Here is a 20,110-nt window from a genome sequence, read left to right as displayed (position 1 = left end):
TGGAGCTCTAAATCCTCATATTTACTTTGCAGATTTAGGTGAGGTACAATGTCTGTGGCAAAATCCCTGTTTTAATGAAAAAGTTGATAGCTTAAACCCCATACTTTGATCTTTCAGATATTGACTTTCTAGCGTAGACATGTGTAAGTAAACACAACATGCATGAATTACGATGATGTTACCAGTTTTCAATGTCTTTCAAGGGTTGAACTCACTTCATAAGACCCTAGAATAAAGCCCCAGCTAGAAGAATGGCTTAGTTAGTAAAAACGTACACAATTACCCTTCAAGCTTTGAAGAACCTTAAATTAAACAATGAAGTCTCCTCTGCAAGGTTTCACAGTATTTTCCTCAGTACCTCTGTTGTGTGTTTTTACCCACCAGGAATAAAAAAGACAAGCTAATAAACCATGTACACTGTCAGCGAGCAAGGGAATGGATGCCTATCGAGCGTTCCAGGTACATACTCAAGTACACAGCTCACATAGCAGTGCTTTATACCTTTAGTGGATCACATTATTTTCCTCCTCACCAGCTCTCTTCAGGTTGCACTTTAGGTCAACACTTCAGTTTTTTTTTTTTTTTAAGGTTGCCTTTTGCATTTTCCCGTCAAAACAACAAAAAAATAAACTCCGTGGAGGTGTGGCAACCGTCGCTGATTAATTAATCTGCTAAAACAAATTTTTACAACCTTTCTGTCCTGTGAAAGGGTGTTCTTTGGCATTACCGATGCATAAATCAGGCAATTTGATGATTGCCGGCGCCCCGGCTAATGTTATTTCCCTGAAACAGATAACAACAATAATAATATGCACCTCATCTAGAGCTCATAAATATTGTGGTCAATCTCAGCAGAGAGGCTTCATATGCATAAAAGAGCACTTAAAAGATGTGTGTGGATGGGGCTGTTGAGCAGAAAGCCTTTTGTTGAGAGATGAGAGTTCAACATGTTGACCTAGCCGCTGCCTAGCTATGCATATAAAAACAGGAGACGGCATTAATATCTTCTCTAATGACCTTGCGAAATGAAAGACCATTACCGTGATGATACCACCACGAAAGGCCTTGATGTTTTCTTACACTCTAAACGAGCACGGAACGGAAAACGTAATGAGAACACTCGTATTGAAATTAAGGCGAAATTATCGCTATTCCTGTTTTTAAACGAGCACCGGTAACTTCTCTTGTCTCTTGATACCTTCGAGATCAGCATGACAAATTGAGCCATTGACCAAGTCTATTCTCAATAGGGTATCCAGGGGACGCAGCTCGATCACCTGCACGTTTTCGTTTATGAGTAAGGAACGTAGGGTGAAGTTATTTCTATAATTCAAGGACACGATGCTGCCACACTAGTTGAATGACAAGTCAGACGGCTGCTTTCGCATATGCATTAGCCAGAATTCCCCTCGCTGGTTTCCTGCGTTAGTGACATTGAACTGGGGGACACACACATGACATATATATAAATTGGTTGCATGCATTGAATGAGGACATCAGCTGCTGCTGAAGAGGTTGTAAGCAACATTTGCATGTTATGTGATGTTTTTATATCTGCATCTGACTGCTCTCTCATTATCGGTACTTATTATAATGACCCCTCATTCTGCTCGTTTTTTTTTTCTCCGCCACCATAAATAAGCAATTTATGTTCACATGGCAACCGTTTATCTCTATGAGCACGACCGTATGGGATACAAAATAATCACACAGATTCTAAATAGTGGAAGAAAAAGCATTTATTACATTTTTGGCCAGTAGTACACTTTTCATAATAGCAAAAAAATAAATAAAATAAAGTGCAGTCACCATGCAGAATTTAAATGATCACAAGTGCTTGTTCCCATTAAACCTACCTTTTTTCTTAGCAGCAGAATTCTCATCATCTGTATTAAAAAAAAATATGTACAGCAGCTTTCCTTCGCTTGATTACAGTTTTTAATATCCAGGTTGCGTTAAGGAAGATAAATTGCCGTCCCGGCACAATCTGACTGCTAACACAGAGACGATCTATTACAATATCAGCTTTTGTCCGTGTCTCGTCTAATTAGATTCTCAAACGGATGCCGGATCGATCAATAATTTTAATTTCACCTACCCCCTTTTCACTGCATATTCGATGTTTGTATCTTAACGGAAAACAAAATGAGAGAACAAAAGGCAGTAATTTATTCGGAACGAGCGCCGGTTCCCGCAGACGAGCCCTCACTCAGCCCATCGGTAACAGACTGGGGGCTGCAGGCTCGCACCCTTCTAATTAACATGCAGATATGCATCACCTCATTGGCAATTCAAATTGCACATCCCTGTAATGTACCTCAAAATTGTTCTATTTCAAACATTGCGTTTGATTTGCAAAGCCCCCTGGGCATCCCATAATGTCTCCCTTTATCCAGACCATCAGACCAATCTGCTCTGGCTCAACTCCTCCAACAGCTTGCTTCCTCCAAAACCAGCTTGGTTTACTCTGGGATGGGCTTTGTCCTCCTTGGCGGGTTTTTCTCATGGTGGTGGCTTTCCGGAAGACATAATTTCCGTGGCACGCGGGCAGGCGGGTGGACGCGTGTCTGTCTACTCAGCACATTATTAGCATGCAGTGCATATCCACAGTCATGAATGCCAGCCTCCCATTAGGCTCAGTTTTGGTCCCTCCCCGCACACACGAGCTCCCGTTTGCGGAAGTTCTGTTCGTTGCGTATAGAGCACACGTGAGCAATCCGCTCGTCGGGGATGGCAGGGGGCCCGGCGGAGCAACAAGTGGCAGAATCTGCGGTGTGCAGTTATTCAGCGTGTTCGCAGCAGCAGGGCTGGCACAGCGCCAAATCTGCCATCTGCCTCCTTCACATGCGCTTTCCCATCCTGCCAATTTGCTCATAATGTTACGTTCCTCCCATCCTCATTTGCTTGTCAGAGGCGGGTGGCACGTGTCCCTGCCCCCGCCACGATAAGGGCTCTCCGAGGGCCAGGTGGCAGGTTGCCCGGTCCACGTTGGTGCCACACGCATAAAGACCATGACAAAATTTAGCACCTTGTCTGAAAAAAAGTCCCTTTGTTAATGCCACTTGCTGTTTTTTTTTTGTTTTTTTTTTGTAGCCATGTCCTCTAGTCCTCCTCCATTGATGAGTTCAGTGTGAGCGGTGGATCCCTGCACACATGGGAACTTTTTCCTGTCCGTGAAGACCGGTGTTTTCCCGTCGGGACGCTGCCAGTGTACACACTTGGCCACTAAGCTCCTCACATGGTTTCTCGCTACAGCCGTCTGTTCTTACCTCCAAGAGCTCTGCCACCTAGCCAGCTTTCTCCCTGCTTCCATCCTGCTGCCTGTCTGCCTTTTGCTTGCCCGGGAGAAGGAGGGAATGCTGTGGGATCTAATGCGCACGAGCCGTTTGAAGCTGCGGAAAAGTGAATAATCAATTAAGTATTGATTTCTTGTAAGATTTTGTAAATTTCAAGGCAAGACAAAGAGGATAGCTTAAGGGAAGAGCAGCAGGGGCTTGGTGTAAATTAGCCAACAAACAGCACAGCGGAATAAACTAACGGCTCATCAGGATCAGACTCTCTTCACTCCTGTCGGAATTAATGCTAGTTTGCGTGAAGACAATGACGCTTTTTTTTTTTTAAACGAGGAAGGCTGGCGAACGAGACCTTAACCCATCCGCGCAGAGCCGGGCTAATTACACTTCCCCGCACAATGGAGCTCATTTGAATGTGGCTATGCAAATTGCACGCAGCTCATTTTTATGGATCAGAAAGCCAGCCATGTCGGGAAGAATTAAAGGCTATTATGCGTGCAAAGCAGGTTTTTTTTTTTCTTACATGAGGGAAAATACACTTGAAAATGAGAGAAGCATTGGAGTGTCTTCATAACTCAATACAAAAGATCACACAAGGGATCTTCAAAGGATTCTTCTGTGTTTCCTCTCTCTCGCTCTCTCTCTCTCTTTGGACGTGGGGAAAAACGTGATCAAATATGCGTGTGTCAAGCTCATTACAATGATCCGTGGATACTGATGGCGTCCTTTCTGATTGATAATTATCGTCACTGGCACACGGAGCCGCGGCGGAAAAAAAACGAGAGGGAAAATGTTAGCCGCTAATGATATTCATCATGCAGAACATGTCATATGCATGATGACAACTGGCAATTTTAATGAAGCCTTGTTTTTTTTTTTTTTCCTCCCAGAAAATCGGTGCGGAAAGCGGACGAAATGAGCAAAGTTCTGCTAGTCTTTATTCCGCCACCGATTACTCCTGTGCCACCCATTTTGAATATGCAATTCTGCATTAAAAAAAAAAAATAGATAAGAAAAGCACTCTTGAGGCAGCCAAGGACAATTAATTGGCCGGTGCGGATGAATCAATGCTGGATGTTGCCATGTTACTCCTTGTTTCTTCCACAGAAGCGGTTCTGGAACCTCCGTGCAGTCCTCCACCGGCTGTGGTCTGTGTGTTTGTGGATTCTCCAGCCTTTCCAGCCCGGCGTGTGCCTCTGTTTTGCATATATGCATACGCTGTGTGGCGCTGGAATGAAGGGGGCATGCTAAACAAGCAAATTTACATGTCTATGCATAATGGCAGGTGGCGCAGCGAAGGGCGCGTGCTGGCAGGGCTGTGGGAGGAGGGGAGAAGTACAAGAGGATGTGATGTAGGGGAACACCTGCACTGAAAGATCTTGGAGGATCTTGTAGAGGAACATTATGACAAGCCCTTGACAGCTCCCCCCCTCCACCACCACCTCCTCGTGGGAACATTCCAGGAGGTGTGGCATGCTTACGTCTCCCTGCCTTGCCCACGTGGAGACGCAGCTCGCTGGCACAGATTGGATGGCTGTGCTGAGTGTGGCACTGACAGTCCTGTGGGGAACCCACTGCTTCATTCACGCTTTTCCTCTCACGGGCCTTGGATGGATGGTTACTGTGACTGTGTGAATGGACATTTTTGGATACGTTGTGGACTTTGTTCTTTCTACTAGAAGTTCAAACAAGCTGAAAATGACTTTTTGTCGAATGTTTTCTTATTCATTTGAATATTGAAGGCTTTTTCTGGTTCTTGACTTGCTTTAGATGCATTGCTAGTCAAACATTTGTACACACTAGACTGAATTTATTTCTCATGCTCTTAAAAAACTAAGTTGATGCTTGAATTATTAAAAATTAAGTTGATTAGACAAATATACATTGCACCTACATATTTATTTACATAAATAGATTTTTTTTAAATAATTTTTCTATGAATAAGTTGGATCAAGCAATGATCTGGCCATCATCTGACCCATGGGAACTTATTTTATACTGTTGTGCTGTTGGTTGAGAGTTGGAAGCTGGCTAATTTTAAGAACTTACTTATTAGATTTTTTATATAGACTTTTTATTTTTTCATAAAAAGTTGTAAAACGCATTATAACATTTGAAGACTCCATGTTTGTTGTGTTTTTGTGCAACAATTAATAGATTAGTATTATAATGTATCATAATTGTGGTTACAATTATTCATGAGACCATATACAATGTATTATAAAGTGAATTATAAGTACTTTTATATGTTATTATATATAGAGGCTTATGTTTTTTTTATGTTTTTTTGGGCCTCTGCATTGTTCCCATACTACCATTTATTCATCTAATGGGGAAAATTCATTCATTTTCCCCATTAGAATCCCATTTTCCTAATGGGCTCTATGCACGGCGGTATTTCCGGTGAAGGTCTAAGGATGCTCGATAACTTCTGCCGATCGTAGAGTCCAATACAATACCGAGAATTTATATTGAATTTTATATTCTATGGTTATACTAAAGAAACGTTAGTCACAAAAACAGACAAAACAGACCCCCCTGGTTGTGTTTATGCTTCTTTTTGAAATTATATTAAATAAACATAACTATACTTAAAATTACATCTAAACATATGAGAGTTTCGTTTCAAAAATGGGAGGACAGTAAATTTTGAAGACTCTGCCATAATCCCCAGTTCTCCTCCGCTTGAATCTCCCCAACCGAAAACTGACGAGCATCTTTGCGTCAAATGCGGAACTTATGTGTGCACATAGCTCATTAGTAAAACTAAATTCACAATTCGAAATATTTCAACTTCAATTCTTAATTACATTTTTACACTGTATTTATTAAAACCATTAAATGTGTAGGTGTGTCCAAACATTTGACTGGAGCTGTTTGTTTTTAGCAGGACACATTATGCACACTCTCAGTTGTGGAACTGAAGCAAAATGTGTAAAATTCCCATCTGACCAAATTATGTTACTATACATGCTCTTTTGGTGCACAGAAATGTGTGCTACAGTTTATGGTTTATATTTATTCATTTGGCAGACCCTTTTATCCAAAGTGCCTCATAATATGTTCCTTGCAAATCAAACCTTTGACCTTGGCGTTGTTAGCGCCATGCTATAGCAGTTGAGCAAAGTGTATACTATGAAGTGTAAAATGGATTCCATGAAGCATATTTTGTTTTAAAAGTCCCAGTTTCCTAGTTCTAACATAAGTGAATATGAAGCGATACAATGTCTTTGTTTTATTGTGGTTTGAGGCCTACTGAATCAGCATAGTATTTGTTTTTTAAAACCAGTTGATGGTTGAACACAATTATCTGAAAACGGATCATATATATGCGGCTAATGAAATGCAGTCTTCAGTCTCTGGCTCTTGAGATCACCTTTGTGATTCAATCAGTCTTATGTGCAAATGAAAGTAATTTAAAGGATAAAACAAAGCATTAATGATGAGGTCATTTACAACAGACTCATTAAAACACTATTATATGCAATTTCCTGTAACAAATTTCATTCCGAAGAAACATTGCATTGGAAATAATAAACTAGCTTACTGCCATTTAATACAATTAGTGTAACATAATGCCATTATGAGCCTAAAATAGATGCTGTCGCACTGAAGCAGCAGCGCTAACCTCTGTCCAAATGAAAGAATATTAAAGTCAGCGGCGGTATGACGTCTCTTTGTAATAGCCATGTCTAGGGTGCAATATGACAGCAGAAATATAATGTTTCATAACTGACAGTCTCTGGGTTTGTGTTGCCTGAGGTCGCATGGGGCGAACAATAAAGAGTAATTTGATTGATGGAAAATTGGAGTGGCCCATCTAACATGTTTCACCCGAGGCCTTGCAATAGCATGTACACTGGTTGATGATGTTTCGCGTTCTCAGAAACTCCATTTGTTTTGTTTGGATCTGTTGCTGTATCTGGCGTTGGGGTTCGTCTTTGATATGAGACTTTAATTGTGCGGCACGGACGCATATTAGAGGTGTAATTGAATAGAATGAAAGAAACAAAAAAGGAGAAAGCCGAAGATGGATTGAGTAAGGGCTTTTTCTTTTATCAGACGCCCAGGGATCTTTTCACACTCTCCCACCCTCTCTCTCTCTCTCTCTCTCTCTCTCTCTCTCTCTCTCTCGCTTTCTCTCTCTCTTTCTCAGGCTGCAGCGTCTGGACACTCTTCCTCTGAATCAGCCATGACATCAGCAACAGTTAAAACAGCGACAAAGAGATGTAAATGATCAGGATTCGCATCTCTGCTATCCATCATGAGTTGACAAGAGAACAGCATGTTTGCTTGAGAAAGCTGCTCCGCCCAAACATTTTTTTTTTATTCTGAAAGGACGTTTTCTTTCAGTGATTAGAAAACAAATGTTTAACTTGACCACATGTACTGGTTGCAACAGTTAATTACATTGTGGTCTTTTTGTAGGCTTCTAAGATGCATTGGGGCTCTGTGTGTTTTGTTGTTGTGTAAACACACATTTAACATTTCTTTTAGCTTTTTGTTTGCGCCATAGTGTCAAGTTAAAACGCTTTGACTTTTAAAAATGTGTTTCGCTGTTTTTAAACACAAGAATGTGTCTTGTATGAACAACCCCTTAGTCATCTAATACTTTTGTGACTTGTATGCAGGTTGCTGATACTCTATTACAGTAAAATCTGTAATCTGTCATTTAAAGGGACAGTTCACTCAAAAATGAAAATTCTGTCATTTACCCACCACCTCGTGTCATTCAAAACCCTATTGGAATGAATGGGGATTTTAGTAGCTTTCAAGACTTACAAATTATGCAAAAGCTCTTTGAAAGTTTCATAAGAATGGTTTCATGAAGTCTTCTCAAGACATTTGATTGCTTTAGTCAAGAAAGTTTAACTGTTACTTTAAGTCATGATTGAACACATGCATTTACTGGATTAACTGAGGCGACTTTTTCTCACTGAAATGAAGTTTATAAGATTTAAAATCCCTTGCTTGGGCATAGAAACCAAATGAAATGTGTGAAAAGATATCAGACTGTATCACAGCAACTACCACAACACTTGTTCTGTTCTCTTATTACAAAATGGCTTTTGGAGGGCAGTAGGAATATAGTTATATGATTTTAAAACCAGCAGCATGCAATATTTATGATGAGGGCTCTCAACTATGTCAGACAAGTAATGGGATTCTAGTCATTTTACTGTAGGATTAAAACGAGGAGGGGATTTTAACAGGGAAAATGAATTGAGTATAGCAAGAATACATTTGAAAAAAGTGAGGAAGAAGAACCCCCCCCTGTTTTTGATTTGTGCAGGCTCGACTGTTTATAGCGTAAGTGAAACCGCTCACATGTGTCCCGCTGCTGCCATACGGCGAGCTATCAGTCGAAAGCTTAGTTGAGTTCGGAAACACATGCCGTATCTCGTAACGAGTTACTGACGTGCTCCTCTGTGAGGTCTGAGGTGACGGCAGATTTTCACTTTGAAATCATTTGGCACATTATAAATCGGGATTGGTTTAACTGAAACTGGGCAGTTGTTGTAAATGTTGTGTACTGATTTAAAACAGTAGATCTTTTTTTAAAGATGTAGAAACTGCCAGTTGTTCCACTCCTGATTGTCATTTTTTTTATTTTACTTACTTCCATTCAATTCATCCCCTCCGTCACTGCTCATTCATTAATTCTCATAATAAGAAGTCCTACAACAGGTTTGACGTCATTGATGTCACATTCCACTGTAATTAAATTGCATCGCTTAAACTTCACCGTTCCTCACATAAAACTATATGCCTTCAGAGGACTTGCAATATAGTGCATGAATCCCCATATGGCCCACTTTTATGGTGCTTTATTTGATTTTTCTTTAATTAAATTATTGTTACTTAATTTGTTGAGTTTTTGTGTGTGTGCACTGGTTAGGGGCTGAAAAATACAGTATAATTGTAATTCAAGCACTGATAGGCTACTATCCAAAGTTTGTAGAATCTTTGACAGGCTTCTTCACAGAAACTGCAGAGAGACAGGAGTGATATTTTTATGGCGATGAAGGAAGCTGTTTGACTGATTTTCTCTCACATCAATTTTATACACATTTTAAGTTCAATTTAATGAAAGTCTACAGGTTCAAACTTTTGTTTAGGGGGTCTACTAGAATTTTTTTTTACATAAAAACAAATCTTTTCTTATAATTTACATTGTTGCAGCACCTGTTTTGACCCTCTATCTGAACACTCCCTTTCAGAAAAGAACAGTATGCTCTGATTGGTCAGCAGAGCCCAAGTCTATTGTGATTGGTCTACTGCTTAGAGCATGTGAGAAATGTGATGCCCCATCCCATAAAACAGGCACTGTATACAGGCACTGTAAGCTATTTTAACTGTGGTGTCAGTTTGAGCCGAGTTTAATAATGACAGTCAAGAAGAACAAGCTGGCATGCATGGGTTGAGCAGGATGTTTCACAGGGGTCATTTATTTTTATTTTGTACCACTCTCACGTTTCAGACGGGATGTTGGAACTGTCATTTCTCCATATCGTGATTTAAAAACTGTAAGACAATTTACACACTGACGTGTTTTGAACTGGGGAATAAGTCAGTAGAACATGGTGAGAACACAATAAAAGGTTTTTGCTTGAATACTGTTAAAGAAACCATTTTTGAATCCATTCAGCCGATTTTCTGATATTTAGAAGAATATCAGTAACCAGACAGTTTCTGGTCACATTGACTTCCTTAGTATTATTTTTTTCCTACTTTGGAAGTCATTGAGACCATAAACTGACTTGTTACTGATATTCTTCTAAATATAAGAAAATCGTCTGAATGGATTCGAAAACGGTAAAACTCAACTGTTTAACTCTGGGGGAGTTGTAAAATAAGCCTATTTCCAAAAAAAGTGGAGTATCCCTTTAAGTCAATATAAGCACTGAATGAGATGCTTTTTTAAAGTGGAATCTTTTCATTTATTTTTTCAGATCCTTGCTGTGGTCAAACAATAACAAACCGCTGCAAACGAATTTACAAAAAATATAAGTAATTCTTAGTTGCAGTAGTGTATATTTTTACATTTAAACAGCTAGAAAGCTGTTTGGCCCTTGTATCACATCTCATCACATCACCGGGGAGGTGATCGGGACTGCTAAATTTGTCTGCTCTAGGCCTGATTGTTTGGAAAGTGGAGCGGACATGTCGTTCTGTCCTTAACCCGCCTCTGCTTCACTTAACAATCTTTGACTTAGTTCTATCAACATGATCCTTTGTGTGTATTTTAAATATAGCCTCTCAGAATGAAACTGCGGTATCATTGCATTATTCAACAAGGATCTGCGAGGCATGTTAAATGTGGCTCCTTTCAATGCCGGCTCTCATCACTTTACCTGTAGGCATTGACATTATTCTGTTCACTGAAACATTAAAACATTGAATTTTTGTTTTAATGTATTAACATTAACTTTTGGTCGATTACGATTTTTCGAGTTAGTTGTTCCTCCAGGGCCTTTTATAAAATCCCAGCTGTAAATATTTAAATATGTACTTTTCAAGAAATGTTAAATATCTGCAATGACTTACAGATATAGAGGCTAGCATATTTATTATTTAGGTGTTCTTTTGTTTATGCACTTTTGTGTATTGTGATATACTGTATTACGTGCATCTTCAAAGCCATTTTTTCATTTTAAGACTGTGGCTCGCTTACAGAAATTGAAGTGATGTGTTTATTATGCAGACAGTATAATCCACAATTATGCATTGATTATTGTACTTCATAAATTGAACAAAGCAGGGGTAATTAGTCTCTGTCAGCATGAAAAGACAAAAGCAGATTGAAGTCACTTAATTGTAATTCGATAGTTCTTCATCAGAAGAAGAAAAAAGCAATATGTATTCATAATGAAGTAAAGATTCAATACATTACGCAAAAGCAAGCAGCTAAACTGCTTAATGTACTGTACTCTAAAAAAGTTTAAAGCTGATGTATGGAAAATATTAGTCCGTTTAATATTCAAAGGTTGTCTCTAAGTTTCCCCCAATTTTTTTAATTGTATATTTATATTTATTTAATTTATTTTTTTAGTGAGTTTTGACCGACCAATGGCAGGCATGGAGAGTGTTCGTGGAAACCTGTTTAAAACAATCATCATTTTTGCAATTCCATTTGGTGATGCTAGTAGTGCAGATTTGACACCCTTCACCTTTAAGTTTACTTTCATCTGGATTTCTTTCTGTATTTCTTCATTTTGCATGGCAGAGACTTTAACTCTGTCAGATCAAAGGCAAGGAGAGATCATGTTAAAGGTGTATTTCTAGCCCATGTACATCTCTCTGGCAGCTTCAGCGGTCTCCTCAGTGATGGCTTTGGCACTGGCTTTATTTCGACATTATATACTGAGAATCTACCAAGACACGCTAGTGTTCATATTTCAATTTGACAAAAAATACAGGCGTAATCTGCCACACAAAGGCAATGTCATTACAGATGTGGCACATTATTCCAAAGTGGCGAGCCGTGCGGCGGGTAGACGCAAGATAAGGCAAAGAGAAAATATCAAAAGTGGTGAGTGAGCACTAGAATTCGTCACGGACAGATAAAATGTTCCGCAAAAAATCTTGAGGATATGCCAATGTTTCTTTTTTCATTTATTCTCTGTCTTCTCCTTTCTATATTTAAGCTTTATCTGAGACACAATGAATGCGGCTATTTTATCTAAATAGACAAAAGTGTGGCGGCATCTAGCTGTTTTCTGAAGGCTGACCTTGACGTTCGTGTTGCAGCCCTATCTGTGCCATGCTTCATCAGACCATTGAGTTATTTCTTCTGTTATATCATACTGTGGTAATGTAGATCTGAAGTAAATCTGTCAATATAACATGGAGAAGAGTGCAATCAATCCCACAATTCAAAGTCCCCCAATCTAATCTGCTGGTTTATTAGTTCCCTTTTAAATTGACCTTAAGGCCCTTTCACACTGAACGTGCAACGAAAAAACGAAACGAAAAAGCGAATAGTTCGCATGCGATTAGTTCGCTTCAAAACTATTCACATCAGACGCGACGCGAATTTGCAACGTTTATTTGAGGTCACATGATGAGGCCCGACCATTGTTTTTCCTGGCATTGCCAAACTTACTAAAATAATTCCAGACAAATTGTTTAAAAAAAATTTGTTTCCTGAAAATGTGTCATTGGCCTGTCAAACAGATGGCCCCACCCCCAAAAGCATGCCATTGGTTGATCTGTTGCTATGTTGGGCTAGTTACTTTGTAGAAAATAGCAATGTTTAAAGGCCAGGAAACACCAAGCCAACGGTTAGCCATTGGGCCATTTTTAAGCGTCGGTCGGCTAAGTTTTTCACTATGTACCACACTGTTAACTCTAGTCGGACGCCGTCGTGTTTTTTTGGGGCCGATTCAGTATGTTGAATCGGTGTTGGGCCATCGGTAAAAGAGAGAACTCGGATTGGCTGTTCAGCTTAGCGAATGAGTCTGTGCAGGAGAATAAAAGCCAAAGTGACGAAAGCGAGCAAAGAATTCAAGACTCTACAGATAAGCTTTCATAATTTTTTCATCATACCTGAGCATTTAAATGCACTGATATTTTTTTATAATAACATGAGTTGACTGGAATGAAGAAATTGATCAGCGTGATTGATATTCTGAATGTTAAGCAAGCGCTGCTTTGTTTACGGTCTGTATATCTGCAGTACTAGTTTCAGTTTCTCTTTTCGAATGACGTAAATAGACTATTCATACATGCTGATATAGACAGATAATTACTTACGTGCTAGTTGACAGTAGCCTTTAGTCCTTTTGGTGTGTTCAAGCGAAGCTTTAGTTGACAACACAACACATTCTCATCCTAAGACGTCATCTAACTGACGTTTTTGACTATACGTCAACATCCAACGTTTTAGGGTACCCTTTAATGTCAGTTAGATGACGATCCTAGGGCGTCATTCAACTGACACTTTACCTTTAGCGTCAGTTAGATGACGCGGTTAGGTTTAGGTCTGGGGTAGGGTTAGGATTAGATAGCGTCATCTAACTGACGTTTAAACGTCGGATGTTGACGTATGGTCAGTTAAATGACGTCTTGGGATGAGAACATGCTGGACAACACAGTCAGCTTTCATCTACGCTAGTTCTTTGAGGTTGGCTTGGTATGTTGTGTTCCAGGCTTAAAAGTGTCAACCTACAAATGGCTTAATTATAGTTTTCTTCATATATTATGCTGCAAAACAAAAACATATTTTAACCAACAAATTACATAATTCTACTTTAAAGAAAATCAAATCAAAGAAAAGTTGAAATTAACCACTCCGTGCACTAAAATCGTTTTTGACACACTGCTGGTGGCTATTGTCCTACTAAAAGTGTTTTTTTATTTTTATGATTTGTTTTGTTAATCCTATCTTCCATGATTCCCCTGGTGGCACATTGGTGGTGTAATGGACACTGGAAGTGCAGGCTCAGCATGCTGAAATTCAGATAAGCACTCTATTAAAAACGGAGTCTTTAATTTATTGATCAACGAGGTGATGAGTTGGATGAGATGAAAGGGAGTGTGTGTGTGTGTATGTGTGTACGTGTGTGTGATATTTTAATCTCTGTCCCTCAGTTATTATTAGTCATGATGGAGTTCCAGAAGCACATTCTATGAGGATCGACAAGGCAGGGCAAGCCAGAATCGTCTAGTTTATTGCTCTTTCACACAAACAATTTCAGTTTAGGTTTAAAAAAGCAGATTCAGCATTGGTTAATAGGATACAAAATAATTGCTCCCTATTTGCCTTTTCTGAAACTATTCCTCTCTGATTTGTTTATATAGCCCTACCTCAGTTGAATGTACTTGACAAGCGAATTTAAAACTCTTGATTCATTTTTGCCAGTTCAGAAGTAGTTTAGTATTTGCAGGACACATTGCAATGTTTTGGTTCTGACAATCACATTTAAACTCAGGATTTGGGTCTAAATTATTATTCCCTGTGTAAACACAAAACAGAAGCCACTCTTTAACCTTGTTAATGCTAGAAGTGGTTTGATTTCCCAGCTGCAACAAAAAACATGAATGGCAACATTATAGAGCATATCGTTTGTTAATACTGTAGCTACTTTTGATTAATGTCTTTTTAGTGACGGAATTAAATTAATACGGCAATTTTAGTGACATATGAGCTTAAAATTGATACCGGGTCATGTAATATTTGACATGTAATATTTAAAAGTTTCCCATTTGTCTCATGCTAAAATCCTTTCGATTTATGATATTTTCGTTTAATTCTTCAGGTTCGTTGAAGTCTTTGTCCAAGCCTGGGGGTGTTTATACCTGTTTGCGTTTTATTAGATGCTTAACTTGAGATGTCGTTTCAGAAGCTGAATAAATGCACTTCCAATTGCAGGACCAGGTGTCTCGGACACATGTCCGTCCAGATAACTGACAGGAAGTTTAATGCAGTAACAGAAAAATAAACAAATGAATAAATCGGAGCGGAAAGCATCACAGCATGCCCGGACAAGGCCAGTGGGCTTCGGTCTATCTGAGAAGTGAAACTAACGAGGCCTGGCAAGTGGAGCTTCGTAACAAAGGATCCACATGCAAAGAGAGAGAGGTCAGGCGAGGCCTCCGCCTTCTGGACTTTAGCTGTCCAGTTATGACAGTTCACGAAAGCAGCTTTTACGTGAAGCAGAAACAGAAGCTATAAACGTTAACGTTATAAAGCTATAAACCCAAACATCATGTTCATATGTGGATATTTAACATTTCATTATATGGACATTAGTTGTGAGCTGGCTCTGCTCACAGTTTCTGCTCTTCTAGGCTGTTGGAATGGTCAACTTGCAGTTGACGCTCGGGATACATACAGGTCAACAAAAGTAAACCTTTATACTTTACAGTAAGGTTCACATTAAGTATCATAAACTAACAATGAACAGTACATTTACACCATTATTGTTGCTAATTTATAAATATTCTACCATTCAAATGGTTGGGGTTGCTAAGATGTTTCTGATGCCCTTCAAAGCTGCTTTTATTTGATTAAAAATACTGTAAAAACAGTATTATCATAAAATATTTTTACAATTAAAATCATCAATTTCTATTTAAACTCACTGGTCTGGGGTGTTCACTGATATGCTCACACAAAAATCGCTTTCCATCAGGTTTTATCATAGTTTTTGTCCAAGTCGAGTCAATGGAGTTGGACAAAAACTTTTTGTGGAAACCATTATACGTGTTTTCAGGATTCTTTGAGGAATAGAAAGTCCAAAAGAACAGCATTTATTCTAAATAGAAATATTTTGTAATAATGTAAAAGTCTTCAATGTCACCTTTTATCAGTTCAGAGTATCCTGGCTATTATTTAAAGTATTATTAATAACTAGGCTATTGATTTCTCTGGGGGAAAAATGACTGACCCCAAATATTTTAAACAATAGTGTACACTAATACATTTTTAGCATTTCAAGATCTACAAATTGACATGACTTAACCATGAACACTGTTTATATTTAATTAACGTTCATAAATGCTGAAAAGCAAAATGGTTGTCCATTGTTATTTTATGATACTTAATGCATTAAACATAGCTAATTGAACCTCATTGTAAAGTGTTATAAGCATTTATTTGTGCATTCTCTTCCTTAAGAAAAAAGTGCAGCCCATATTCTAATGCATAGCATAAACATGCACACCTGCATGCATAATTTATTTGCCTGTTAGTAATGGATGTAGCCGGACCTGATCATTATAAGTGGGTGTCCATTTATTTTTGGTCATGTAGTTTGCAAAAGTGTTGTGTATTCCTAATAGCGATTGCAGCTCATCAATGATCAGCTTTGCAAGATTACTCACTGTTAATTACATAAAGGTAGAGATTTTCCTACCATAAATAATGAGCAGAATGGACAGCAACATGTGCTTAACAGCTTGATGGTTGTTAGACCATGTTTCTGAAACACACAGCTGGTTGTTAGAGATATCCTACAGGCGACTGATGGAGTCAGAATTAGATCCTTTAATTTGGTATTGTAGAGTAACCAACATCTGGAAGTTTTATTTCACTGTGATTTCAGACTCTGGGGCCCTGAGAATGGATTTCATTCAGCCGCAAATCGGACAGATGCGATAACATTAGGTTAAACGAAATGTGTGTTAATTTTTGAAGACTGGCTTTTCCAAAGCAATTTAGATTTTCTGTGTTTGTTGATATTCTTTTAAATGTGACAACTCTGACATACGTTTCCACCACAGATGGATGAATGTGTTTTTTTTTCTCTTGCTCCCCCGAAATGGTTTCGTTCAGACAGGTGCTTCCTGTTCTACCCTGACATGAAATTAAACACAAGTCCAGATGGGCTGCCTGTAGACCGTCCATAACCGCCGCACTGGGCATTTAATCAAAGCGCAGAAAAAGAGACGGCAGTAAACCGCTTGCTCATGAAAGAGAAATATGGGTCGCGCTAGTATGAGCCCACGTTTGGAAAGTCAACTTTCTCTGAACCCTACACGCTTTTTGCTTGGAGTTTGACACCAGACAATAAACAGAACTATCTGTGTATTTGCCACTAATATGTGAATGTGTGTGCGGTGGTTCTCTGTGTGAATGTAAACGCTAGACACTTTCTCTTGGGTCGGCCTATATAACGCTTTTTAAGAGAAGTCTCTTATGCTCATCAAGCCTGCATTTTATTGATCAAAAATACAGAAAAAACTGTAATATTTTGAAATATTATTGTCATTTAAAATAATGGTTTTCTATTTGAATATACTTTAAAATAAAATTTATTTCTGTTAGGCAAAGCTGAATTTTCAACATCATTACTCCAGTCTTTAGTGTCACATGATCCTTCAGAAATATTTTTTTTTAATCCAAAACCAATGTTTTAAATTGTAATACTATTTCACATATACACAGTATATCTATATATGTTCATTTCATGAAAGTTTTTATTTATTTTTATTTTACCTTTATTTTACCAGGGAAATAAGCACATTGAGATTACAATCACTTAACAAACAACAAATAATCGCATTTATATACAGTATATATATATATATATATATATTTATTATTATTTTCACTGAACAGAGGTCCAAAACGGAAACATTAGCACAGTATTCCATACACATAGAAGTAAAAATAATCACATTTTAAAACAATCGCAAACATGTAGATGCATTTGATTTACGTAGGAATTCCGCAAAAGTCCATCAAAGTTGCCAGTTTAATATCAATTGTAGACAATCACTTCTTTGATTATCTATACCTAGCTAGTTAAATATTAAATATCAGCCAACCCAAGATATTGAATGATAACCAATACATTGTCCATCCCTAAATTTCACTTGTGGGCTCATGTTTAGACCCCACATCTAAAAGCATATGCTACTTGACAAAAAGCTCTCTTTGATTAAAGAACATGTATTTTTGTATTTGATTAACCAATCTTTTTCATGTTTTTTTCAGAGTGAATTCAGCCTTTGATGTGACTGGTTTTGTGCTGGCTTTGCGTAACGGAGGCCTTTAGATTTCCTTGAACATCCAGTAGGATAATAAAGCTCCAAAAGGTCAGCCATGATTGATGCTTTGTTTGCCTCTGTCATTTTCGATTACTGGACTCTGATGCTCTCAAATGAAATTGTCATATTCAGTGATATATACAATTTTCTGCTTGAATGACATTTGCCCTGTTTGTTTTTGAACTGTGCAAAATTTAACCATTAACAGGGCAACCTGTTTCCTGCGCCTGTATATTTCCTCCTCCTAGTCATTAGCGATTATTTGTAAGCATTTTCAATGCGCTAAAAAACCTTGTGGTCTAGAATTACTGCCTTCTGACAGCTTGTCATTCGAATTTTTTAAAAGATGCTTCCCTTGTCACTTTGCTTTTGTGCCGATGAATCGGGGTCGGAAATGAAGCATCGGGCCGTTTTGAGTTTGTATGTGTCTTTAAGCATGTGCGGTATCATTCATTTGAAAGCGAGAGGAAAAACAAAACCAAGTACGCCACAAATGCGAAGGTATTAGTCAGTCGGTTGCTTTGCTTTATGAGAGCAACTGAGGGATATATAGCTCAGCATGACTCTATTAAAAAAGAGACCTGTGCCATTTGTGAAAATAGAGGTCATATACGCTAAGGTCGTGTGATACCAGTAAAATCAAACTTTTTTAATAACCAGCTATAGATCATTTCCCCCCCTCATGTGAATCTTAAACCGTGAGGTCAGTTTAGCAATGCTTTCGAAAAGCAGCAAAACGGCTTCAATAAATGTTATATCAGATTTGGGGTGCACGTACAGTATTATCTTTGAGATTTCTAATCTGAATGACTGAGTGATCGGGATGAAGAGTCATATTTCTCTCCAAGTTTCTTGCTAACATATATTCTTTCTTTATGTCGCATATCACCCCTCTCTCTCTCTCTCTCTCTTTTAAAGATACTTGCGAGCGGTGGCTCTCCCTCCCAGTGCCTTGAGCTAGTATTTTTAGCCCTCATTTGTTTGAGGGGTTTTTAATCTGAGGACATTGAAAAGTTGTGCCCTCTGTGAAGTCGTCAATCATGCCAGGAAGAGAAGTGTGGGTTTGTGTGATTTGTTATCTGTTATTTCCCTCGCTGTGGAGAGAGTGTGTCTCAGTGCCATGCCTGTCCTTAAGGCCATCACTTACAGAGGACCACTGTCTGTCAAAAAGCACCCGCAACTTTAAGGGCTGCCTTTGTTGGCTCGGACAAATGAGGGTGACCTTTAACAATAAAATAGACACCCACCGAGAGGAATGAAACAGCAGTTTAAATTAAGAGCGCCAAGCGGTCATTTCAAACGCTTCCTGTTGAACCGCGCGCGGGGAGAACGGAAAAAGAGTTTGAAGTTTTGAAGTTGAACTTAATTATACAACACAATGTGGCCGGTGGCCGTCAATAATGAAATCTACCTGGTCAGATATATTGACGAATGAGAGGAATAAAACTTAATGTGTCCTGAGGCGCTCCGGAGAGCTATCAATTATGAATGCTATCGACAGGGCACATAGCAAAGAAGAAATGGAATTATTGCACTTAAAGGCCAGGATGAGTCCGCTCTTTTTTTTTTTTTGTCTCACTACAATGAATTACAAAAGGCTTCAAAAATCATTTATGAATATTCTAGAAGGGCACGCGGATGAGATAAGAAGCGACTAGGAGCTTTGATTCTCGCCTCAGATTAATAGCGACTTCAAAAAGGTTGCAGAGAGTGGCGTGGAGTGATGCTTATCGATCGTGGCCGTGTTGACAATATTTTGGTGCATTTCAAAGGCACAGTCCAATGGACTCGTCGCCAATGCTTTTTGGGGTCAGGCCAAGCGGGGCTCACCAGATTTTTTTTTAATCGGTGATAAATTAGTATGCATACTATAAGTAAACTCCAAGCATAATTTCTGACTCTTATGCATTTTTCTGGCAGCTCTAGCAGTGGCTTTAGACAACTAGTTCAATATCATCTTAAATTAGTATAATTTCTGTGAATTTTGTATTATACGTTTTGTCTTCCAAACTAATATTAGAAAACCATTATATGTTTTTAGCCTCTGGGTAAATGAATAAACATGCATTGCATTTCAACCAACAAATAAATACCTAATTGCTTTTGTTTTAAATAATAAATTCATACATATTTAGGTTAAAGTTAAGTGGCATCCTGCAGTAATGAGTTCATTTGCACTTTTTTTTCATGAAAATTAATAATTGATGCAGAACGAATTAGGATTTAAATCAGTATAGATGACTAAAATACATGAAATTGTTACATTAAATCAAGTTAATTGACGCAAAGATATTGTTACAATAATGAACACGTTTTACAGT

This window comes from Pimephales promelas, chromosome 22 (assembly GCF_988280905.1).
Source record: "Pimephales promelas chromosome 22, fPimPro1.hap1.1, whole genome shotgun sequence".
Classification (NCBI taxonomy): Eukaryota; Metazoa; Chordata; class Actinopteri; order Cypriniformes; family Leuciscidae; genus Pimephales; species Pimephales promelas.
Note: the sequence above shows the minus strand (reverse complement) of the source record.